General features: G+C 52.4%; 1 protein-coding gene and 1 long non-coding RNA gene across 7 annotated transcripts in view; both read left to right on the top strand.

Annotated features, from left to right (window-relative positions):
* The window catches only part of LOC116936942 (CTP synthase 1-like), an 82,863-nt gene that overhangs the window by 47,261 nt on the left and 28,102 nt on the right, over positions 1-7,500 (top strand). The window lies entirely within an intron of this gene.
* The window catches only part of LOC142908542 (uncharacterized), a 2,025-nt gene continuing 1,894 nt past the window's right edge, over positions 7,370-7,500 (top strand). Inside the window, exon 1 of the long non-coding RNA XR_012931868.1 lies at positions 7,370-7,500. This exon is cut by the window's right edge and continues 747 nt beyond it. This is a non-coding gene — a long non-coding RNA (uncharacterized LOC142908542).

The raw sequence follows: 7,500 nt of genomic DNA on the forward strand, positions 1-7,500 counted from the left end.
AAATACACACAGACACACACAGAGACTCACAAAAAGACTCACACAGATAAACACACGTACACACACACTCACACAGACACCCACACAGACACACACAACAACAACCGCCATTCGCCACTAAGTGGCGGTGACGTCACCACGACGCTTGTGCCAGGCTATGTGCACCCTGAGGCCACGTGAAGTGTCGAACGCCCGCTGGCAGGAGGTCACGGGGCAGATTGATACACAGATATACACAGAGATATATCACTCACGCCTCACTCACTCACACGTCACTCACACGTCACTCACTCACTCACACGTCACTCACTCACTCACACGTCACTCACTCACTCACTGACTCACTCACTCACTCACACGTCACTCACTCACACGTCACTCACTCACACGTCACTCACTCACACGTCACTCACTCACTCACACGTCACTCACTCACACGTCACTCACTCACTCACACGTCACTCACTCACACGTCACTCACTCACTCACACGTCACTCACTCACACGTCACTCACTCACACGTCACACACTCACTCACACGTCACTCACTCACACGTCACTCACTCACTCACTCACACGTCACTCACTCACTCACACGTCACTCACTCACACGTCACTCACTCACTCACACGCCACTCACTCACTCACACGTCACTCACTCACACGTCACTCACTCACTCACACGTCACTCACTCACACGTCACTCACTCACTCACACGTCACTCACTCACTCACACGTCACTCACTCACTCACACGTCACTCACTCACTCACACGTCACTCACTCACTCACACGTCACTCACTCACTCGTCACTCACTCACTCACACGTCACTCACTCACACGTCACTCACTCACTCACTCACTCACACGTCACTCACTCACTCACTCACACGTCACTCACTCACTCACACGTCACTCACACGTCACTCACTCACACGTCACTCACTCACTCACACGTCACTCACTCACTCACTCACTCACTCACACGTCACTCACTCACTCACTCACACGTCACTCACTCACTCACACGTCACTCACACGTCACTCACTCACACGTCACTCACTCACTCACACGTCACTCACTCACACGTCACTCACTCACTCACTCACACGTCACTCACTCACTCACACGTCACTCACTCACTCACACGTCACTCACTCACTCACTCACACGTCACTCACTCACTCACACGTCACTCACTCACTCACACGTCACTCACTCACACGTCACTCACTCACTCACACGTCACTCACTCACACGTCACTCACTCACACGTCACTCACTCACTCACTGACTCACTCACTCACTCACACGTCACTCACTCACTCACACGTCACTCACTCACTCACACGTCACTCACTCACTCACTCACACGTCACTCACTCACACGTCACTCACTCACACGTCACTCACTCACTCACACGTCACTCACTCACACGTCACTCACTCGTCACTCACTCACACGTCACTCACTCACTCACACGTCACTCACTCACTCACTCACACGTCACTCACTCACTCACACGTCACTCACTCACACGTCACTCACTCACTCACACGTCACTCACTCACTCACTCACACGTCACTCACTCACACGTCACTCACTCACACGTCACTCACTCACTCACTCACACGTCACTCACTCACTCACACGTCACTCACTCACTCACACGTCACTCACTCACACGTCACTCACTCACTCACACGTCACTCACTCACTCACATGTCACTCACTCACTCACACGTCACTCACTCACTCACATGTCACTCACTCACTCACACGTCACTCACTCACTCACACGTCACTCACTCACTCACTCACACGTCACTCACTCACTCACACGTCACTCACTCACACGTCACTCACTCACTCGTCACTCACTCACTCACACGTCACTCACTCACTCACTCACACGTCACTCACTCACTCACACGTCACTCACTCACTCACTCACACGTCACTCACTCACTCACACGTCACTCACTCACTCACTCACACGTCAATCACTCACTCACTCACTCACACGTCACTCACTCACTCACACGTCACTCACTCACTCACACGTCACTCACTCACTCACACGTCACTCACTCACTCACACGTCACTCACTCACACGTCACTCACTCACTCACTCACACGTCACTCACTCACTCACTCAGTCACACGTCACTCACTCACTCAGTCACACGTCACTCACTCACTCACACGTCACTCACTCACTCACTCACACGTCACTCACTCACACGTCACTCACTCACTCACACGTCACTCACTCACTCACACGTCACTCACTCACTCACTCACACGTCACTCACTCACTCACACGTCACTCACTCACTCACTCACACGTCACTCACTCACTCACTCACACGTCACTCACTCACACGTCACTCACTCACTCACTCACATGTCACACACTCACTCACTCGTCACTCACACACTCACTCACTCACACGTCACTCACTCACTCACACGTCACTCACTCACTCACACGTCACTCACTCACTCACACGTCACTCACTCACTCACACGTCACTCACTCACTCACACGTCACTCACTCACTCACACGTCACTCACTCACTCACTCACACGTCACTCACTCACTCACACGTCACTCACTCACTCACTCACGCGTCACTCACTCACTCACACGTCACTCACTCACTCACACGTCACTCACTCACTCACTCACACGTCACTCACTCACTCACACGTCACTCACTCACTCACACGTCACTCACTCACTCACTCACACGTCACTCACTCACACGTCACTCACTCACTCACACGTCACTCACTCACACGTCACTCACTCACTCACCCACTCACACGTCACTCACTCACTCACACGTCCCTCACTCACTCACTCACTCGTCACTCAGTCACTCACTCACACGTCACTCACTTACACGTCACTCACTCACTCACACGTCACTCACTCACTCACTCACAGGTCACTCACTCACTCACACGTCACTCACTCACTCACTCGCTCACACGTCACTCACTCACTCACACGTCACTCACTCACTCACACGTCACTCACTCACTCACTCACACGTCCCTCACTCACTCACTCGTCACTCAGTCACTCACTCACTCACACGTCACTCACTTACACGTCACTCACTCACTCACACGTCACTCACTCACACGTCACTCACTCACTCACTCACACGTCACTCACTCACTCACTCACACCTCACTCACACGTCACTCACTCACTCACACGTCACTCACTCACTCACTCACACGTCACTCACTCACTCACACGTCACTCACTCACTCACTCGTCACTCACTCACTCACACGTCACTCACTCACTCACACGTCACTCACTCACTCACTCACACGTCACTCACTCACTCACTCACACGTCCCTCACTCACTCACTCACACGTCACTCACTCACTCACTCGCACGTCACTCACTCACTCACTCACACGTCACTCACTCACACGTCACTCACTCACTCACACGTCACTCACTCACTCACTCGTCACTCACTCACTCACACGTCACTCACTCACTCACTCACACGTCACTCACTCACTCACTCACACGTCACTCACTCACTCACTCACACGTCACTCACTCACTCACACGTCACTCACTCACTCACACGTCACTCACTCACTCACACGTCACTCACTCACACGTCACTCACTCACTCATACGTCACTCACTCACACGTCACTCACTCACTCACTCACACGTCACTCACTCACTCACACGTCACTCACTCACTCACACGTCACTCACTCACTCACACGTCACTCACTCACACGTCACTCACTCACTCACACGTCACTCACTCACTCACACGTCACTCACTCACTCACACGTCACTCACTCACTCACTCACACGTCACTCACTCACACGTCACTCACTCACACGTCACTCACTCACTCACACGTCACTCACTCACTCACACGTCACTCACTCACACGTCACTCACTCACTCACATGTCACTCACTCACTCACTCACACGTCACTCACTCACTCACTCACACGTCACTCACTCACACGTCACTCACTCACACGTCACTCACTCACACGTGACTCACTCACACGTCACTCACTCACTCACTCACACGTCACTCACTCACTCACACGTCACTCACTCACTCACACATCACTCACTCACTCACACGTCACTCACTCACACGTCACTCACTCACTCACACGTCACTCACTCACTCACACGTCACTCACTCACTCACTCGTCACTCACTCACACGTCACTCACTCACTCACTCACACCTCACTCACTCACACGTCACTCACTCACTCACACGTCACTCACTCACTCACACGTCACTCACTCACTTACACGTCACTCACTCACTCACTCACACGTCACTCACTCACTCACACGTCACTCACTCACTCACTCACACGTCACTCACTCACTCACACGTCACTCACTCACTCACTCACACGTCCCTCACTCACTCACTCACACGTCACTCACTCACACGTCACTCACTCACACGTCACTCACTCACTCACTCGCACGTCACTCACTTACACGTCACTCACTTACACGTCACTCACTAACTCACACGTCACTCACTCACACGTCACTCACTCACTCACACGTCACTCACTTACACGTCACTCACTTACACGTCACTCACTCACTCACACGTCACTCACTCACACGTCACTCACTCACTCACACGTCACTCACTCACTCACACGTCACTCACTCACACGTCACTCACTCACTCACACGTCACTCACTCACACGTCACTCACTCACACGTCACTCACTCACTCACTCACACGTCACTCACTCACTCACACGTCACTCACTCACACGTCACTCACTCACACGTCACTCACTCACTCACTCACACGTCACTCACTCACTCACTCGTCACTCACTCACTCACACGTCACTCACTCACTCACTCACACGTCACTCACTCACACGTCACTCACTCACTCACACGTCCCTCACTCACTCACTCACACGTCACTCACTCACTCACTCACACGTCACTCACTCACTCACACGTTACTCACTCACTCACACGTCACTCACTCACACGTCACTCACTCACTCACTCGTCACTCACTCACTCACTCACCCACTCACACGTCACTCACTCACTCACTCACACGTCACTCACTCACTCACACGTCACTCACTCACTCACACGTCACTCACTCACTCACACGTCACTCACTCACTCACACGTCACTCACTCACACGTCACTCACTCACTCACACGTCACTCACTCACTCACACGTCACTCACTCACTCACACGTCACTCACTCACTCACTCACACGTCACTCACTCACTCACACGTCACTCACTCACTCACACGTCACTCACTCACTCACTCACACGTCACTCACTCACTCACACGTCACTCACTCACACGTCACTCACTCACACACACGTCACTCACTCACACGTCACTCACTCACACGTCACTCACTCACTCACTCACACGTCACTCACTCACTCACACGTCACTCACTCACTCACACGTCACTCACTCACTCACTCGTCACTCACTCACACGTCACTCACTCACTCACTCACACGTCACTCACTCACTCACTCACACGTCACTCACTCACACATCACTCACTCACTCACACGTCACTCACTCACTCACACGTCACTCACTCACTCACACGTCACTCACTCACTCACACGTCACTCACTCACTCACACGTCACTCACTCACTCACACTTCACTCACTCACTCACACGTCACTCACTCACTCACTCATTCACTCACTCACTCACACGTCACTCACTCACACGTCACTCACTCACACGTCACTCACTCACTCACTCGTCACTCACTCACACGTCACTCACTCACTCACTCACACGTCACTCACTCACTCACTCACCCGTCACTCACTCACTCACTCACACGTCACTCACTCACTCACACGTCACTCACTCACACGTCACTCACTCACTCACTCACACGTCACTCACTCACTCACACGTCACTCACTCACACGTCACTCACTCACTCACAGGTCACTCACTCACTCACACGTCACTCACTCACTCACACGTCACTCACTCACTCACACGTCACTCACTCACTCATTCACTCACTCACTCACTCACACGTCACTCACTCACTCACACGTCACTCACTCACTCACACGTCACTCACTCACTCACACATCACTCACTCACTCACACGTCACTCACTCACTCACACGTCACTCACTCACTCACACGTCACTCACTCACTCACACGTCACTCACTCACTCACTCACACGTCACTCACTCACTCACACGTCACTCACTCACTCACTCACACGTCACTCACTCACTCACACGTCACTCACTCACTCACTAACACGTCACTCACTCACACGTCACTCACTCACACGTCACTCACTCACACGTCACTCACTCACTCACTCACACGTCACTCACTCACTCACTCACACGTCACTCACTCACACCTCACTCACTCACTCACACGTCACTCACTCACACCTCACTCACTCACTCACACGTCACTCACTCACTCACTCACACGTCACTCACTCACTCACTCACACGTCACTCACTCACACGTCACTCACTCACACGTCACTCACTCACTCACACGTCACTCACTCACACGTCACTCACTCACTCACTCACACGTCACTCACTCACACGTCACTCACTCACACGTCACTCACTCACTCACACGTCACTCACTCACTCATTCACTCACTCACTCACACGTCACTCACTCACTCACTCACACGTCACTCACTCACTCACTCACACGTCACTCACTCACTCACTCACACGTCACTCACTCACTCACTCACACCTCACTCACTCACTCACTCACACGTCACTCACTCACTCACACGTCACTCACTCACACGTCACTCACTCACTCACTCACACGTCACTCACTCACTCACTCACACGTCACTCACTCACACGTCACTCACTCACTCACACGTCACTCACTCACTCACTCACACGTCACTCACTCACTCGTCACTCACACGTCACTCACTCACACGTCACTCACTCACACGTCACTCACTCACACGTCACTCACTCACTCACACGTCACTCACTCACTCACACATCACTCACTCACTCACTCACACGTCACTCACTCACTCACACGTCACTCACTCACACGTCACTCACTCACACGTCACTCACTCACACGTCACTCACTCACTCGCTCGCTCACTCACTCACTCACACATCACTCACTCACTCACTCACACGTCACTCACTCACTCACTCACACGTCACTCACTCACTCACACGTCACTCACTCACTCACTCACACGTCACTCACTCACTCACTCACACGTCACTCACTCACTCACACGTCACTCACTCACGTCACTCACTCACTCACTCACACGTCACTCACTCACTCACTCACACGTCACTCACTCACTCACACGTCACTCACTCACTCACACGTCACTCACTCACTCACACATCACTCACTCACTCATCATTGGTAGGTACTA

Source organism: Petromyzon marinus, assembly GCF_048934315.1.
Source record: "Petromyzon marinus isolate PM22_M1 ecotype Great Lakes invasive population chromosome 85 unlocalized genomic scaffold, UKy_Petmar_22M1.pri1.0 chr85_unloc.3, whole genome shotgun sequence".
Taxonomy (NCBI): domain Eukaryota; kingdom Metazoa; phylum Chordata; class Hyperoartia; order Petromyzontiformes; family Petromyzontidae; genus Petromyzon; species Petromyzon marinus.